We start from the raw sequence: 20,360 nt of genomic DNA on the forward strand, positions 1-20,360 counted from the left end.
AGCACCGATAACATAGAAAATAGAGACGATAATATGCAGTAGTATATAGATGATATTTTAAGCTGCCAATAAAAATGCACAGTGTGATGTGTTGTTTTCGAACACTTCCACCAATGATGTCCCATAACCCCTAACAATGTTGGTTCTGTTGAATCCACATCGGCTCTACAGAGCTCTATTAAAAAGTATGACTATATTCCATCCTGTTCCTCTAGCTTGTCAAAATGCCCCAGGACAATCTTTAAAGAGTTCTGGAGTATCAGGCAACAAAAGTGAGACTGAAACTGACCATCTGGCAGACATGGACTCCATTAGATCTGGAGGGGGAAAAAAACCAAAAAATGACACAGTCTTCCAAAACACAAATAATACGTCAATTTTTAATTATAGCAGAAAGACTGTCATGATTTGGGATGGTTTTCTTATAGGACCTGAATAACTTGACACCCCTGAAGAAATCATGAGTTTTTCAAAAAAATGTTCATCTGAATAGTTACTACACATATAGCTGAAGGTCAGTATCGTCATATGAGGCAAAAAAATTAGAGAAACAAAATGTATTAAATTCTACATCACACTGTGAGGTTACAAAGAAGGTTAACCTGATATTTTGCTCAAACAACAAACAATATCACTCTTCTAAAGCAGTACAAAAGGAAGGAGGAGTAAACTAATTCACAGCAACGTAACAAACCAATCTCGGGACACAGTTGAGTGTCAGATAGCAGTGTAACTGTTCTCTATTTCCAACTTCACTCAGAAAGACCTCAAAAATTCAGAATACATACAGACGCGCATGGATCAGTCATAGGCATGGACTCCACAAGACCTCAGAAGGTGCCCTGTGGTATCCAAGAAGTTAGCAGCAGATCCTTTAAGTCTGGAATAGCAATGCCATGAAGAGGTGTATGTGGTCTGCAACACTCTTCGGGTAGATTGTACATGTCAAAGTATCATCCACATGAATGCCATGACCCAATGTTTCCAAGTAGAACAGTTCCATAGTGTCACACTGCCTTTGCCAGCTTTCCTTCGTCCCGTAGTATATTTTGCTGCCATGCCATCTCTTTCCCAGGTAACACGCAACCAACCGGCCATCCACATAATCTAAAGAAATTAGATTAATCTGACAGACCACCTTCTTCATTGCTCTATAGTAAATTTCTGATGTTCATGTGCCCATTGCACGCCTTCGTAGTGTACAGGGTTTAGCATTGCCACTCTGACTGGTCTTGCATCCCATACCCTGCAAGCTGTGATGTACTGTATATTCTGACACCTTTCTCTAATAGTCAGCATTAAGTTTTTCAGCTATTTGTGTTTCACTAGCTCTTCTGTGGGATCACACCAGATGGGCTTGCCTTTGCTCCCCATGTGCACCAATGGCCCATGACCCTGTTGCCAGTTCACCGGTGGTCCCTTGTTAGACCATTTTTGGTAGGTACTAACTACTGCATGCCAGAAATATTCCACAAGCCCCCTTATCAAAGTTGCTCAGATCCTTACACTTGTTTGTTTTTCCAACTTCCAACACATTACCTTCAAGAACTGACTGTAACTTGCTTCTTAATATATCCCACACCTTAACAAGTGGCAACGTAACAAGATAACATTATTCACTTCACCTTTCAGTGGTTTTAATGTTGTGGCTCACTGGTGTATATATAGAGACACACGTGTGCGTGCGTGAGCACACACACACACACACACACACACACACACACAGAGAGTGCACTGATGAAGAGGTCCAGAAAGTACGTAGACAAAGAGAAGGCAGCTTTTAAATACCTGCAAAATATGCTGCAGGTTCTACAAGTTTAGAAGGAAGGGGACTCTGATTTTGAGCTAATTTTTGAGGCATAGCACCACACTTATCAAAATAAATAAATATTAATGCATATAAAAAATGCTGAATGATATCTCTTAGTAAGAAATAGACTTTATTTTGTTACTTGATCTTTGATTTACAGAATGATGAAGTCTGTAATATCAGAAAAATCAGTATTGACCCAAACTCTCAATCCCTCATTTCTATCCTATACTCCTTTTGGGGAATATTCTATTATTTCTTATTTAATATATTATTGGTAATAATTTTTTTTCTTGCAAAATGCACTAAGGCACATTTTTGTCTTTCTCACAACTCCTGTAACTGTGATCAATAAGTTCTCCCTTTGCACACACACACCAATATCACAAGTACAAATGTACACAGGTGGGCAAAAGCAGGTTTACAGTTGCGAGTATGTGAAACACAGAGTTCATTCTTGTATTATTAATGAAACTTTTTCATTTTATAATTGACTTGAGATTTACAGGCTAGATAATCATGAAAGAATCTGTTTGCTGTTTGTTAAATTTGTAGCTAAATTCAGGAGTGTAATTTCTAGAGTATAGATGCTGTTTGATGTTTCATATGAAGTCACATTTATCCTGCAATACATACTTGTCATAGACTGAACTTCAAGGTTGAGCTCTTCCATGAGCAGCTTTTAAGACATCATCACATTTTCCATGAATCTTGAGTGCTGCAAGGTCATCTTTTGGTGTCCACTAGCAAGTAAAAGTTGAGTTAAAGAACATTTTCAACCATTAGCAAAAATCAGCTATAAGGCTATAAAAATATTTATATCAGGCACAAAAAATTATCAATACCTGCAAATTAACAATGTAGAGCTCGTCTTTATTTGGTGGTCTGTCTCATACACCACAGGCAAGCATACTTTTAACACCTAAAATAAAGAAATAGCTATGTTATGTATCTCAAATATTTATATATTTGTTAATATATCTGGAAACTACCTCCTTCTTTTGCTAGACACTTTAAGTGTGTTTTCTTTGAATATCAACAAAGAGATTCTTCAGTGACTCCCTCGGCCCATGTTGCAACATGATTAGGTAACATCATTGTCAAAATTTAACTTTACACAAGTCTAGCTGGTATTTACCATAAGAAATACTACTTAAAATTATTGGTGCATGAATTGCAGGATTATAAAATAATAAAAGTGGAATATCAAAATATCAGTTAGTTTTAGAGCAGTTAAACTTGTCAATTAAAACCTCATTTCAAACCCAAGATGTGCTACATAATGGTACAGCTTAAAATAAATAAATAAACTGATTCATTATTATAAAAAATAGAATGTCTGCATGTTCCCTATAAAATCCTACATGCATTGACTGATCTGGATCAAATTTTGCATAGTTGCTTTCTAGGACTATATGGAGAAGAAGACTTTGAAACCCAAAATTGTGACATTGGTGGTCCCAGTGTTTCTTTTATTTTCCCTTTGTGCTACAGTTTGTACATCAGTGCCACTTGTCCTCAACAAGTGAAACATTCAAACAGACTAAGCCAGACTAGCAATACCTACCTGTGCAATACTGCAAGCTTGTTTTATCAACTGTATTACAAAAATTACTATTGTGTAGTTTTGAGGGGGGTTATTGGGTGAAGCTTAATTGAGTATAGAATTGTTGTGCAACACAAAGAAGAACCAAAGGATTGTTGTTTAACTCCTGCTTTGCTGGCTTTTCTTTTTAAAACCTTTCCTTTCTTTCCTTTACCCATTCTACAAACATAACTGGTAATGTCAGTACTTCAGCTAATAAAAAATAATAATAATCTAAAGGGAGTTCCCATCTACTTTGCTTAAAGGTATTTTTTCAAACTTTTCCAAACTAACCAAAGTTCTGGTCATTTTGCAAGTTCTAACAAGTTGGGGTTGTCATTAACTCCAAACAAACTCCAGTGGTTTAACTGCACATTGAAACTGTATGCTGTATGCAAAAGTGATAAAACGACAAAAACATATGAAGTATCATGCTATCATTACCTATTAATATATATATATATATATATATATATATATATATATAACCATTATACGCACACACACATAATGATAAATATTTGCAAACCCGTGCCCACCCTTTTACTTGAGAGACTCTCTAAGATGTTCTTTTATATCTAATCACGCTATGACCTGTTGCCAATTAACCAAATTAGCTGCAAAATGTTACCCAGCTCTTCATTTTACTACCACTTAGTTTTCAGACCATTTGTTGCCCCTGTCCCACCTTTTTGAGATGTGTTCATCAAATTTAAAATGAGCTAATATTTTACATGAAATGTCTCACTTGGAACATTTGATATATATTTTCCATGTTCTATTGTGAATAAAATATGGGTTTATGAGATTTTCAAATCATTGCATTCTGTTTTTTTACATTTGGTTGTAGTTGGACTTAAGTAATTTTAATAAGCAAGTGCAGGTTGAGTCCTGCTGAATTAAGTGTTACACTAGGGACCAGTTCAAGTGCCCTTGGGATATCACCCCATTCCACCAAGATTTAGCAAGTAATGGAGACAAAATGGTGTAACTAAAGCACAAGCTCTGTCATTCTGTTAAATTTTTGTTAAGGTTAGCATTTGCCGGGATGGCATTTAATGGGATACCCACTCTGGAACCCCACCCCTTTACGTGAAAACTATTATTTTCAAACTAATTACTGCAAGACTTTTCAAAGTCATATAGCTAATTTGCAGTCAATTTAATTATATAACAAGAATATCATACCTAAAATTAGGAACCCAGTTCAAACTGGTGAATTTCTAGATAGTTTTAGGCCAATTTTAATATACACGTGTGCACAATTATTAGGCAAGTGAGTATTTTGACCATATCATCATTTTAATCGTATATTCCAACCCAAGCTGTATTAACTTGAATGCTTATTGGATTAAGCACGCCAGGTGATGTATTTGTGTAATGAGGAGGTGTGGCCAAGGAGATCAACACCTATATCAAGGTGTCAGAATTATTAGGCAGCTAGTTTTCCTCAGGCAAAATGGGCCAAAAGAGATTTAACTGACTCTGAAAAGTCAAAAATTGTAAAAGTCTTTCGGGAGGATGCGCACTTTGGAATTGCTAAGATATTGGTGTGTGATCACAGAACCATCAAACATTTGTTGCAAATAGTCAACAGGGTCGCAAGAAACGTGTTGAGAACAAAGACGCAAATTAGCTGCCAAAGATTTGAGAAGAATCAAACGTGAAGCTACCAGGAACCCATTATCCTCCAGTACTTTCATATTCCAGAGCTGCAACCTACCTGAGTGCCCAGAAGTACAAGGTGTTCAGTGCTCAAAGACATGGCGAGGTAAGGAGGGCTGAAACCCAACCACCACTGAACAAGAAACATAAGTTGAAACGTCAAAACTGGGCCAAGAAATATCTGAAGACAGATTTTTTCAAAGGTTTTATGGACCCATGAGATGAGAGAGTGACTCTTGATGGACTAGATGGATGGACCTGTGGATCAGTAATGGCACAGAGCTCCACTCCAACGGGAGGTGAGGTACTGGTATGAGCTGGTTTTTTTAAAGATGAGCTAGTTGGACCTTTTGCATTGAAGATGAACTCAAAATCAACTCCCAAACCTACTGCCAGTTTTCAAGACACTTTCTTCAAACAGTGATACAGGAAAAAGACCATGATTTTATGCAGGCCAATGCTCCATCACTCTGCATCAAAGTTCTCACTTCGGGCCAGCCAGTAAAAGGCCTTAAAGATGAAGGAATAATGACATGGCCCCCTTCCTCTTCTGACCTAAACCCTATCGAGAACTTGTGGGCACTTTAAACGCTAGATTTACGGGGAGAAAAACAATACACCTCTCTGAAGAGTGTCTGGGAGGCTGTAGTCACTGCTCCAAAAAGCTGATCGTCAACAGATCAAGAAACTGACAGACTCCATGAATGGAAAGGCTTAATGACTGTTATTGGAAAGAAGGTGGCTATTTGGTCATTGATTGATTGATTTATTTTTTTGAAATGTCAGAGATGTTTATTTGTAACTTTGAGGTGTTTGTTTATTATTCTCACTATAACAGATGAAAATAAAAAGTGAGATGGGAAAATTTTCATTTTCCTTTAGTTGCATAATAAATCTGCACACTAATAGTTGCCTAATAATTGTGCAATATGTATTCCCTGATGATGTTCACACTCACATTTCCGCTAGAAACATTCAGGTTTCAGGTTTATTAACATTTTGGATTGACTGATAGCACTGTGTTTGTTCCATATTAAAATTAACTCAAAAATACAACTTGCCTAATAATTCTTCACTCCTGTATAATCACATCTTCAGTGGTGAATGACTTTGCCCCACAATTCCATCTGTTTACTTAATATCCATACATAAGGCATCATCATCAAGTTAGCAAGCCTTCTTAAAATTTACAGAATAAATTAAGCTTACCCTTAAGCTTCAAGCTTATTTGACGACTGAAGACCTGTTGTTTTAGCAGATACTTTTATTTGAAATGCCATTCACATAAGTTTTGATCATTGGTGCAAAATTATTATAGGTATCTATTTTCCATTCTCTCTCTCCCTTCTTGGTTTCCAACAATGATTATTTTCATTATTTTCTCCAAGAAAATTTCCCAACCTTAGAAATAGGACATCACGGGTGGGGATCGATCTGTTCTTAACTCAATTTTTCTTTTGCAAAACTTGATTGCTTTGTATGGATAAAATAAAATTAATAAAAATAAAAAAAATTAAAAAAAGAAATAGGATATTACAGTAGATGGAAAACATCACTATTAAACAGGCAAACAACCACTCCAACATCAGCTGTACATCAAATTCTTAAAAATCATCAACAATAGACATTTATATGCGTAGATATCAAAAGTCTACACAAAGTCATTGAATTTTGTTGATATAAAATCAGAAATAAGTACATTTTATATTACATCTTTCCAAGTCTTGTGAACATAAACATACTTTTAAGTGAAAACATCTTAGGAAAAATAATTAAAAGAAGTAATCTTTCAGTGCCTTGACTGCAACAGTGCACATGATAAATCACAAATGTGTTTAGATTTAATCAATCACGTCATCTGACATCAAATAACATTATCGTTACTACTTGTGAATAAACTCAGCAGTTACTATAGTATTTTTTGTGAAGGTTTCTTTGTTGCAAAGCACATAAATAAAATGACACAGTAAAATTTGTTATGTGTTATTTGTTACTGAGGATAGATTTATCTAACTCTATGACTTGGTAAGGAGTAGATGACTGCTAATTACAGTATGTCCCGTATATAAAACAATAGAACTTAAAATTAGTGTACTTCACTTTTAGAAAAAATTTTGCATGGGGTCTTAAGTCCAGTGAAGCTATTTTGGGGTTTTAAAAATGGCAGCTCTACTATATAAAAAATAGATTGTGTTATGTGTAAACTATTCTTGAATTTAGATTATTTAACTTGCACAATTGAATAAGCTTTGGGAGGAAATGTTAAGACAGGAAGAGACTGTTTCTGGAATGAAAGCAGTGATTAGGGATGCTCCTAATGATTGACTCCCAATATAAATCAGCCGATTTTCTATAGAAAAAGACGATCGGTGATTGCTAAATTGGCTGATCACAAAGCTGATGATTTCAGCCCCTGCTTTTCAAAACTTTACAATAATTTATTTGAGCATGATCCTTTACGCAAGTTATTATTGTACTTGAGCCAAGCACTTTCTTTTTTGGCAGCAAAATTCCTGCTGTGTAAACAATGAGCAGCAAGCCAAGGCTTCTTTTAGCAGTATGGACTCTTCCACATAGCAGAGAGCGAGAGGCAATTGGAATGTTGGCATTTATGTTAAAGAAAGTGGAGTAATAACTCAACTGAGAAAGGGAATTAGAGAGTCATCCTTCTGTGTAGTTAGACAAACAGCAGGAAAAGCTACTTTAATGAATTCAGACCATTTTAGTTTTAGTTTGGACTGCATGCTTGTTTTCAGTGTATCAGTTTACATCTTTAATTGGAAAACAAAATAGATTAAGAAGAATTTGAAATTCCTTCTTAGCACACAATAGGCTTGTTAGCTTAACAGCAAATGTATCTTTCATTTATAAACCTGTCAGGCATGTTAGTCTTGCGTCTACTTGATAAACAACTCATGTACATTTGATACATTTGCAGATTATTTTTTAAAGATTTGTACTGTGTTTATTATTTATTGCTGGTTGTCATACAGCACACATTTTGATTAGGAACAAGTACTACATAATTAAAACTTCATATTTATAATAACATCTCAAAAATTAATGAATTTCTACCTGATACAATGAAGAAGAAAACAAAACACCTTGACAAATATAGTAAATGCATATTTTAACAGCAAAAAGCTGTAGTACAATTAATGATTTAAAATGATTAAAACCTGGAAGTGCATGCATTATTTACATTTAAGCAGTGCTTAATTGCAATGGTAATTAATTGATTGTAGAGAGAGCTTTAATTCAGACAGGTACATTACAGAAAAAATTAAATAATATGACAGCTTATAATGAATGAGAATAATTTCATTTTTTTTATGCCATATGCATGTATGGATACATATTTTTGTAAATATTGTTTTAATATGCATTTTAAGGAAAGTTTATTTATTTTAGTATTTTATGTTCACTGAACAATAAGCCAACAAAATTACATATTGTTAACATGTGGTCTATAGTTTAACATAGGACAAAAGACTTCTATGCGCCTGGATATTCAGAAGCTTAGGGTAAAAAGTTTTTAAAGGAATAAAAGAAAAGAAAAAGAAAAAAAAAATCGGTACTGGCTGATCAAGTAATATGAAATTGGTGATCGATATCGCCTTAACAAACTGATTAGAGCATCCATAGAGTGACAGATTAATTTGCCTGAAGGAGCATGGTCTTCTTGAATTTAGTTATATTGTGGACTTGTATTCATTAATTTAAACTCATTCCTGCAGATGCAAAATAGATCCCTCATACCTTTAAATTGAACCGAGACAAAGGATGACATCTGCTTTCGTGTGCTGCCTGTGCTCCCTTCCAGTTTAGTGGCTGTTCCAGTGTACCTCTTTCTCCAAAATGGACAATAGTGTCCTCAGCTCCTTTGCATTTGTGGCACAGTCTTCAGTACCATGCCTATGCAGTGTAGTGCTCAGTTACGCCAAATAACAATGTACTCTCTCAAAGAAGAGCAGTTAGTGCAAACCTGTATAAGGCAAATATAGTATTATATTAAATATTTACATCATTACAGATACATAATAACAAATAAGAACCACAATGTATGTTCTATAACTGCTAGATTCTATATGTGGGTAAATCATTGTCTGCTCTGTTAAATGAAACATATGTCAAGCTGTCTACAGCTGCTTAAAATTCTACACAGGAACATGGGGGACAAGTGATGATTAAGGCTCTTTTCAAAGTTTTGGTGTTTATTCCAAATTCCAGCATCAATGAATCATAAATCATTTCCTGCAAAAGGTACAGAGAAGCTCTTGCATTTTAAATAACTGCTATATTCATATGTGAAATAATTGTCTTCACAGGAATTAACACTATGTGAGGCCTAAACAGGTCATACATCAGGCAAGGAGTCAAAACAGATTTATAAGCTAGAGAGGGATAAACTAGAACCAGTAAAATGAGAAATTACTCTTCTCACCTCAATGTACATATTGCCATGAAGCTCTGATAAGGCATGTCGAGGTAGTCCACTTCTTAGATGCAATCCATCACAGTTTTGAGAAACCACATGGTTTACCTAGAAAATAAATATGTTGAATACACTCAGTCATTCACAACTGTAAAAAATGAAGCAAAATTTCCTATGCATTGCAAATGTCTACAATTTCATTTTTGGTCATTCTTTAGTTCTCACCAGTTTTTCCTCGTATAATTTTGTAATACACATATGAGTCAAAGTGGGCTCTGCTTCACTTAAATCTGTTGCACTGAAACAAAGAAATTAATAGTTAAATCAAAAATACAGACAAAACAAAATATTTCAAATTACAACGATTTATCTGCAAGACTACTTGCACAACTGATCCAGAGAGTGATCCGAGTATGCCAAACAGCATTCACAATAGTGTAGACATGCCAGCTTGAAAGTCGATGTGTTCTTTATAGTGAATAAACTAAATCAACTGCTATTTCAAATTCAAATTGTTTTCTAATAAAAAAATGAACTCCATATAAAATAAATGTATTATAAATTAGTTTGCTCCATTGTTTGACGTACTATATACACTGACAGGCCAAAAAAGTTGCCACCTGGATTTAACTAGCAAATAGGTATAAGCTCCTTTTGGGATAATTACTGCATGGGTGATTATCTTTCAGCTGGCAAGACATTATTTAACCCGAACTGGTGCAATGAGTTGCTTCTCATTTCTTAAACAACCATGTCGAAAGACAACATCTGTGGTCGTGGAAAAGATGTTAGTCTGTTTGAGAAGGGTCAAATCATTGGCATGCATCAAGCAGAGAAAACATCTAGGAGATTGCAGAAACTACTAAAATTGGGTTAAGAACTGTCCAACGCATTATTAAAAAAATGGAAGGGTAGTGGGGACCCATCGCTTCGAGGATGAAATGTGACTGGAAAAAATCCTGAATGATCAGGATCGCATCACTTAAACATTTGGTGAAATCAAATCAAGAAAAAAACAGTAGAACTCAGGTCTATGTTTAATAGTGAAACTAAGAGCATTTCCACATGCACAATGCGAAGGGAACTCATGAATTGTGACTGAACAGCAGTGTAGCCATAAGAAAACCACTTATCAGTGAGGCAAACCGGAAAAAGGCTTCAATTTACTAGGAGCATAAAGATTGGACTCTGGAGCAATGGAAGAAGGTCATGTGGTCTGATGAGTCCAGATTTACCTGTTCCAGAGTGATGGGCTATCAGGGTAAGAAGAGAGGCAGATGAAGTGATGCACCATCATGCCTAGTTCCTACTGTACAAGCCTTTGGGGACAGTGCTATGATCTGGGGTTGCTGCAGTTGGTCAGGTCTAGGTTCAGCAACAGTATGTGCTCCAAGAACAGGTCAGCTGACTACCTGAATATACTGAATGACCAGGTTATTCCATCAATGGATTTTTCTTCCTGATGGCATGGGCATATTCCAAGATGACAATGCCAGGATTCATCGAGCTCAAATTGTGAAGGAGTGGTTCAGGGAGCATGAGACATCATTTTCACAGATGGATCGGCCACCACAGAGTCCCGACCTTAACCCCATTGAGAATATTTGGGATGTGCTGGAGAAGGCTTTGGCAGCAGTCATACTCTGCCATCATCAATGCAAGATCTTGGTGAAAAATGAATGCAACACTGGATGGAACTAAATCTTGTGACATTGCAGAAGCTTATCGAAACAATGCCACAGCGAAAGCGTCGTAATCAAAGCTAAAGGCGGTCCAACGTATTAGAGTGTGTGACCTTTTTTTTGGTGGCGACTTTTTTTTTTGGCCAGGCAGTGTATTTTCATATATTAGGTTTTTTCCTCTCCATGAATCGCCACCTTTTTGGGTGGAAAGGTTTGTGTGTCTTCAAGGTCCTTAAGCTATATTGTCTGGGACAAATGACCCTGGTAGGATCACTCTAGTCAAATTGGCCCTAGGTGATAGAACAGACCAGTCTGGTTCAAAGTCTCATCAAGGACTCAGTAACCTTGCCCATAATAGAGAAACTGGAGCCCTTCCTGGAGCAATGTTCTGGCTTAGAAGCTCATCAGCGAGCACTTGTTGTTCAAGCTTTACCCATGAGATCTGAATGGACACAGCCTGAAGGAGGAACATGGGTCCATCCTCCTGTGGGCTCACCACGTGCAGGAGGAGCCATAATGGTCTGGTGTTTTATTGCTATAGTGACAATCAAAGCGAGTGCCTTGGTGAACCAATCTCCGACTAATGAAACTGACTCTAACGCATAGAAATGTGATTGCTTTGGCAGGGAAGGAACCAGAGCAAGTGTGGGATAAATGTACCGTCTAGATATACTAGAACTCATCTCAATGTACTGCTAGGCTCTGGAATCAAAGTTTTGAGAGAGGTGGACTTCATTCTACTTAAGAGTTGCCGAGGGTGAAAGGTGTTGGGAGAATGTGAGCTTACCTGCTTGAAAAGTGTAATGCCTGACTAGTGCTTTGTTATTGGATGTTTGTGCTATTCCGTTTGTCCATAATGAACACCATGTTTGAGCATAAGGGTGTTCATATTTCACTGGCACCAAAGCTCCTTAAGCCATAGGCTGATGATGGATTTTGCAGTCGTGTCATCAGATCTACGACAGTATGTCTTGGACACTCAGATAAAAGAGGGACTGAGCTGTCAACTGATCACAACTTGGTTGTGAGTTAGACCAGACGGCAGGAGAAGATGCCAAATAGACCACACAAACCCAAATGTATAGTGAGGGTGTGCTGGGAATGTTTGTCAGAGGCCCATGTCAGGATGGTTTTCAACTTGCACCTCCAAATGAATTTCTCTTGCATTCCGAGAGAGGCTAAAGACATTGAACTGAAGTGGACCATATTCTGTGACTTCATTGCTGAGGTGGCTCCACAGAGCTGTGGACATAAACTTCATTGGTGCCTATCGAGGTGGTAACCCCCAAATGGTGTTTGACCGGTGTTAAAGGAGCTGTCAGATTGAAGGAGGAGGCCTTTTGAGCTTTGTTAGCTTGTGGGTACTAAAACAGGTACTAAACAGGCCAAGCAGAGCATGGCAAAGGCAGTTGTAGAAGCAAAAACTCAAGTTTGGGAGGAGTTCGGTGAAACCACGGAAAATGACTTTTGGTCAGCCTCAAAGCGATTCTGGCAAACAATTGTGTGTAAATGAGAAGCTGTAAAGCCAGCTTTAGAACAATCTGAAACTGAATCAAGACATTAGTCCCTAAGCTATGTTCACAATACAGCAAATGTCAATGTTTGTGTCAGGGGAAAAGTGGAAGTCGCTAAGCCTTGAGCTGTGGTAGCCTATAATAAATCAAGGGGTGCATAGATTGTGCAGACCCGCCACTGACATTCTACTCTCTCATAGTTAGCAACAGAAAAAAAACTACAAGAGATATGCACAAACAAACATACTTACTGTCCCAATTCTACATCAGTCTGTGCATTGGGGACTGCCTGAAACATCACATGAAGGATGTGTATTAAGTCTGCATCAGTATAGCAGTGAGCAGACATACCTTTCTTACTATATTTATGTTGAGGTTTTGGTATTTACATGTTTCTGTAATAGAATAATGTTTTTTCTTGTTGAAAAATAATCAATTTTTTGGCTTGTTATTCGGTTAAATAACACCAAGAAGGTTAAATCCTTGGAGACAAGGCTCTGGGTGTGAATGATGTTCACCCTGTGCTTTTAAAATGTCTGATTGTTGCTGGGCTGTCTTGGCTGACATGCCTCTTGAATATTCTGTGGAGGCAGTAGAGTGCCTCTGAGGTGGATCCCTTCATTATGAAAGGGACCAAAAGATGTGTTCCAACTTTAGGGCTTAACACACTTCTCAGCCTCCCTGGAAGGCATATGCCAGGGTTCTGGAAGGATGATCCACCTATTATCTCAGATTAAGGACAAGATTGCAGATTTCTTCCCAGTAGTGGACACTGGCCCAGTCTTTAATCCTCAAAAGGGTTCTGATGGCTCATGGGACTATGTCCAACCAGTCTACATGTGGAACTATTAACAGGCATATGTCCTTGTCCCTTGGTGTCGTGTCAAGGATGCTACAGGAGTATGGGGTATTGGGCCCTGATTTTTTAGGCTATTCAGCCCCTTGACATAGAGCAAATGCTTGGTCACATTGCTAACAGTAAGTTGGACTAGTTCCTCGAGGGTGTGAGACTCCTCCAAAGTGGCCCTTTGTCTATGACTTTGTTTCTAATTTCTATGGACAGAATTTCTGGCTCAGTAGGGACTGGAGAGTGCCAAGTTCAGTGACTTCATGGTCGACTCTGTGTTTTTTACAGATGATGTGGTCTGGCAAGCTTTATTGGTTTGTGACTTTATTTATTTTGGGTTTGAAGCAACCAGGAGGTGGACTGACACCTGAAGTCTGAGATCCTGATTCTAAGCTGGAGAGGGTGGAGTCCCCACTATGGTTTGGGAGAAAGGTGCTGCTTCAAGAAGATGAATTTAAGTACCTCATGATCTTGTATCAAGTGATGGAAGAAGTGAGCAGGAAATCGACATGCAGATCAGATTGGTGTCAGAGTTATTGGACCTTGTACCGGTCTTCGTGGTGGAGATAACCAAGCTGAAAGGTGAAGCTCTTGATTTCCAGATGATCTACTTTCACCTTCAACCAATGGTCACAAGCTGTGGGTAGTGGCTGAAAGAACTAGATCACGGGATACAAGTGGATAAAAAACATTCTCAAGGGTGTCTGAGCTCAGCATTAGAAATAGGGTGAGGAGACAAACATTTGTGAGAGCTCAATGTAAAACCACTGCCCTCTGCATCGAAGAAGCCAGTTGAGAGGTTTGGGTATTTGATTTAGATGTCCCCAAGACACCCCCCTGGGAAGGTGTTTTGACATATTTAACTGGGAGCAGACTTTAGGAAGACCCAGGAAATTCAGGAGAGATTATATCACTCAGATGGCCTGAGAGTGCTTTGGTACACCCTACAGGAGCTAGGGAAATAGGGTTGTCTGGGCACAACTGCTTAGACCGCTGCCCACAAGGCATAAAATAGATGGATGGTTAACTTTCTGTAGCATCATTTAAGGGAATTTGGTATTATGGTAGGTTTTTGAAAGAAATGGTAATACAGTTACTCATATCATCTAATGCAGGCTTTCTGCAGTTAAAAAGGGCATCAGTAATCTCATAGTTTCAATGACGAGTCTCAGTGTTACAGAATAAAATCTAATAATTTATGATTGGTCCTTTGAAAACAGCTGCACTCGGCCTGTGTGATTCTTATGATGCTTTTCATTAAAATATCACTTCATTACCATGTAAAACTCCAATATATGCATTCCTTAACCATACCCACAATCCTTCCTTTTTGAGCATGTCCACACTCCATTTGGCCCTCTGTAATCTGGGATGGATGCACCCTGCCACAGAACAGAAATGAAAGCATTTACATTTTATTAGTTAATACAGTTTTTTTTCCCTTTAAAAACAACTATAAAATGTTAGAATTCTTGCCCAAGAATAATATTGCATTCAAAGTTTTAAATTATAGAATTTTAGAAAGGCTTTTTAAATTAAGTAATATCAGCATATTATACACTTATACAACCTTTTCAAACCTGACTTGTAATGTTTTTTATTAGTAATAAACCCTTTATATACAGTATATTACATTATATATATATATATATTTCATGTTTAAATATGGTGCAAATAAATCATTTAGGATATGATGACAAGTAAAATACTGTACAATTTTTTAAATTGTTGAAGACTCATGATCAATATAACCCCAATTCCAAAGTTGGGATGATGTATAAAACAGAATGCAATTTTTAAACCCATAATTTACAATAGAGCACAGAAAACATATCAGATGTTGAAAGTGAGACATTTTACTATTTCATGAAAAATACTAGCTAATTTTTAATTTGACAGCAGCAACATATCTCAAAAAGTGGGACAGGGCAAAAATGGCAGGAAAAAGTAAGTGGTTCTAAAAGAAACAGCTGGAGGAACATTTGCAACTAATTTGGTTAATTGGCAACATGTCAGTAACATGACTGGTATAAAACAGCATCTTAGAGAGGCAGGGTCTTAGAAGTAAAGATGAGCAGAGGTTAAACAATTTGCAAAAACTACATCTACAAATTGTGGAACACCTTTGAAGAATGTTACCCAACCTAAAATTTCAAAGTTTGAATATCCATCATCTAAAATTTGTAATATCTTCAAATCGAGAATCTGAAGAAATCTCGTTCTTGGACATGGCAAATAAATATTGATGCTTGATTTTGGGGCCCCTCAGGCATCGCATTAAAACAGGCATCATTCTCTGTCATGGAAATCACTGGATAGGCTCGTGAAGATTTAGAAATAATTTTCTATGAACACAGTTGGCCCGCGGCCATCCACAAATACAAGTTAAAGCTCTGTCTTGCAAAAGCAGCCATATGTGAACATGATCCAGAACTTTTACCATCTTCTCGGGCCAAAACTCAGAGTCTGAGTCAAAGTGGAAAACAGTTCTGTGCCGAGGAATCAAAACTAAACTTTTGGAAAAAATGGACGCCGCTTCACTCTGGACAAAAGAGGAGAGGAACCACCTGGCTTGTTAGTAGTCTTCAGTTCAAAGCCTGCATCTCTAATGGTGGGGTGTATTATACCTATGGAATTGGGCAGTTTGCATATCTGGAAAGGCATCAGCAGTGCTGAAAGGTATAGACAAGTTTTAAAATAACATATGCTCCCATCCACTGACGCCTTTTTCAGGGAAGGCCTTGCATTTTTCAACAAGACAATGCTAAACCGATACTTCATCAATTACAACAGCATTAGTTTATAGTAGACAGTCCCTATACTAAAGCATTTAGATCATGAACAAAAATACAACAAAGACCACCCAAGACTGTTGAGACTAGAATCCTATATCAGACAAGAATGAGAAAAATTCCTCTCCCAAAAGTCTAGCAACTGGTCTCCTCAGTTCCCGGGAACATTTACAGACTGTTTTTAAAAAGAGAGAGGATGCTACACGTGCTAAACAGGGCCCTGTCCCAACATTGTTGAGATATGTTCTGCCATCAAATTCAAAATGACCTTATTCTTTTCTTAAAATGGTACATATTTTTCTAAGTTCTGTTGTGAAAAAATATATGGGTTTTGAGAACTGCAAGTCATTTCATTCTGTTTTTATTGACATTTTACAAAGTTTCCCCAACCCTTTTTTGGAATTGGGGGGGGTTGTATTTTGTGCACTAACACATGCTTATTCATACAATATGGTAAACTAATAATCAGCAACCTTGCAAGTCTGAGGAAACCCCACCACCTTCCTACCAACACCTGTGGGCATTGTACAGAACAACAAAATGTTTGACAATTAAAAAAAAAAAATACTTTTTGTCCCAAATAATTTTCAAGGAAAATACATGCAAAAAATAAACTTTAAACACATTTTATATATACAAACAATAGGAGGTTTACAACTTACATGTTATGTGTAACAAAAAGATTAAAAAAAACCCTTTTAAAAAAATGTACCATTTATTATGCAAGTAGTACATGCAAAACAATCATGTTACTGTTTTTTATACTGTAATCAAAGTCTGTTAATCGATATTTTGAAAGTAATTGTCACTGTAAAAAGTAACACCCTGAAGAAAAGAAGAATGCAAGGAATAATTTACTAGTGAAAATGTGGAGGTTTACTCCCCCTAGTGACAGAAATTATAACCTACAGCCCCAACTGTACCACTGATTAAAATGGAAATTGACATTTGACAACACATTTACTAAAGCCAGCATTAAAATCTTCACCTTTTGTCACATTGTCTACTTGTACAGATAGATGTACTTTCATAATATTAAACCCCTCCTCATCTTATGGCTACAAAAGCTGTTGTAAATCAAGTCTTTTGCATGATATTGTTTACAGATTACAAAATAAGAACCAATGAATATTATAGCCACCGTCTGATGCCTGACCAGTATATATCACCATATGTGGTTTTTCCCGACTGCAGCACTCAACAATTTCACTTTCCTTTTAATTCATCTGGGTCATCTAACACCTAAATAAAAAAATTTTAAAAGTATATTACAATTGTAACAGACTGCTCTCATTATGAAGGCTTAACAGTATGATACTCTGTCCCGTCAGGATGGTAAATCTAACTCCAAAGGTATTAATCAATCATTGGTGGCTGAGGGCTGGCTTTGGCTGGCCCTGCCCAGGGTTTTTTTTCCTGCCTTGCACCCTGTGTTGGCTTTGGATTGGCTCCAGAAACCCTGTGATCCTGTGGGTTTGATATAGTGGTTTGGGTAATGGATTTATGACTGGTACTATAAAAACAATAATCTTTCTTCCAAAAATTGTCTTTAAAAGATGAAAATCAAACATATACAAACTTAGGTAAATTCCGTATTTAACAAACGTAACCTGCAATGGTTTAGACATATGAGAGGGTAAATGAAAAGGTAAAATATGGAAGTAACATTAAATACATTTGATATCTGCTTTTTTTTTTTGAAACTGAAATAAAATTTTGTATTAGGGTGGACAAATCAGCAGTCCAGATGCCCAGGACAACCACTTTTTAAATTCTGGGGAACCTGCAAAAGTCAGGCTGACTACAAGAACTTTGGATCATTGGTCCATGAAATATCTTCCTAATTCCCCAAAACAATTTGATAAAAAAAGATCAGTTTTTTATGATGGGTGTAATTTTGGTGTTGCTTTCAAGGTAGCTGTTTTGGGTGCTTGACTGCTGTAGCCATCTTGTAAGCCTGGTTTTTAAAATTGACACATCTACACTGTTGAGAGGGCAGCACAGTAAAAAAGGCGCCAGACACGGTACGTATGCTCTTACGTCTGACTGGGCATGGAATTATTTTTCTAACTACTTGCAAAGTGGTGTGGTCATGTACCCTAAATGGTGAATTTAGGACAGGCTGTTAATGTGCTGGCCACAATGAGGGCTGAAGGGCTGAATATCATGCAAGAGGTAATCAAAACAAAACAAAAAATGTCAGTTTTGTTTATATTAGGTAGAATAGTGCTATGCACTTGTGTAAAATAAACTTACAAATAAATGCTGCAGTATGAAGTTGCAGTTAGCCCTCCATCCCGCTGGACTATAGAAAGGAACTGGATTACCAGGTTTTCAAAAATCGACACCCCAAAAGGCTACCAAATGCATTTTATAATATGTCCGCTCATGTGTATATTTCTCAGTCCACAATAACATATAAGTTTATCATTAATTTTTAACAAAACGGATCAAATATTCTCAGCAGGCTGGCTTTCTACAATGTTAAAAGTAACACAAATAACACCACCACCAGACTGCTAACAAGGCAATAGCCTTATAACTATAAAGGATCTAGCATTTAGGCTAACAGACGGGAAACCAGTTCAAACTGCAACAAACTGGTGAAAATGAGAGCCTCCATTCCAAATCCTTACTTTTCCTGTTTTCTTTTTAGAACGTCCGTTTACTTTTTCCCGATTTCATCTCTTGTACAGTATCTTCACACTGTGGGGCATTTCCCGTTCATCTTTTGGTCCGATCAGCTTCGACTTTCTCAATATTTTTGACACCTATGGAAAACAAAAGGTTTACCTCCTTTCATTTATTTTTTTTTATTTCCTTAAATTAAGCAGGGAAGCCTGGACTGTTTAACATTAATGCATAGCCAGCCTCTTAAACCACCTAGCTAATTAAAGCCCAAAGCTTAAGGCTATGTCACATTACACTTTTTCCAGCAATTTTCAGTCGGAACCTTCATTTACAGAATCAGTGAAAGTAGGCTGTTTATGAGTTGGTACTTAGTATAAAGCCGGCATGTTCGAATGCCCCACAACTCACTTCTACTTTGGCTGCCCTTTAACCGATAAATCAAATTGGTTTGATTTTCCTTTTATTCTAGCAGTGGGGTATGTGTACCGAGACTGACAACCAATGAATACTTTTCCCGAAGCACAATGCATGTATTGCAGTGAGAAGGAATACAGAAGATGGGGAGCTTTTGGACCCACAAGGCAAAGTATGATATCTCATGTTTTATGCACCACAATAAAATTGGTTTCTGGGGTTGGTCGACAGAGACGCATCTGAACTTGCCATAGCTGTTAACTCTTTATACGCACTGGCTCAACAAGCAGTACACTATTACTATTGACTATCAAAAAGGGACCTACTGCAACTGAATGTCGGCACGGATTGCAAATATGACATGGCGCCCAAATCAGCATGTTCCAGCAACAAGATCGTTGGCAAATCTGTGATACTCCATGACAAGAAGCTGCATGTGACATTGGCTTTACCGTGATGTCGCTTTTGATTAACTTCTTATTATAAGGCGTTTGTAAAAAACACTGAACAACATTTCAGTTTACCAAATGTCATTCCTTTAGCTATTTCAATGTTCTACACTTCCCTACAACCCTTCCGCATATTCAGTTGATTGTTTTAGCTTCTCATGCCCGTAACTGAAAGAAGGTGCAGTATGAAATAAAGGTTAACCGATTTAATAAACAAATACTTTTTGTAAAAATTCTCAAAAGAATATAGTTTAGTTTTGTTTCATCCCACAGATAAATACATTGTCTAAATTCACCCAATATTCGAAGAAACAATACACAAAGAAGCCAACACAGGAGCAAATTTTGAGAATTTGATGTATATTTGATATTTTGACCATCATGTGAACTAGATTCAACCGCGTTGTGCCAAGGGGACTTGAAATAAATGAGCTGCAAATGTCAGGAACCCAAAAAGAATGTGGACATGTGCATACTTCAGTGCACAACACTAATTATAAGAAAGTTGTGAGCAACTTTGACTAGGCTTGAATTAA

The 20,360-nt window shown here is 37.1% G+C and overlaps 1 pseudogene; it reads right to left on the bottom strand.

Annotated features, from left to right (window-relative positions):
- Positions 1-289: 289 nt before the first annotated feature.
- LOC120521130 lies at positions 290-15,981 on the bottom strand (annotated as a pseudogene).
- Between the last annotated feature and the right edge of the window lie 4,379 nt (positions 15,982-20,360).

Source organism: Polypterus senegalus, unplaced genomic scaffold, assembly GCF_016835505.1.
Source record: "Polypterus senegalus isolate Bchr_013 unplaced genomic scaffold, ASM1683550v1 scaffold_274, whole genome shotgun sequence".
Taxonomy (NCBI): domain Eukaryota; kingdom Metazoa; phylum Chordata; class Cladistia; order Polypteriformes; family Polypteridae; genus Polypterus; species Polypterus senegalus.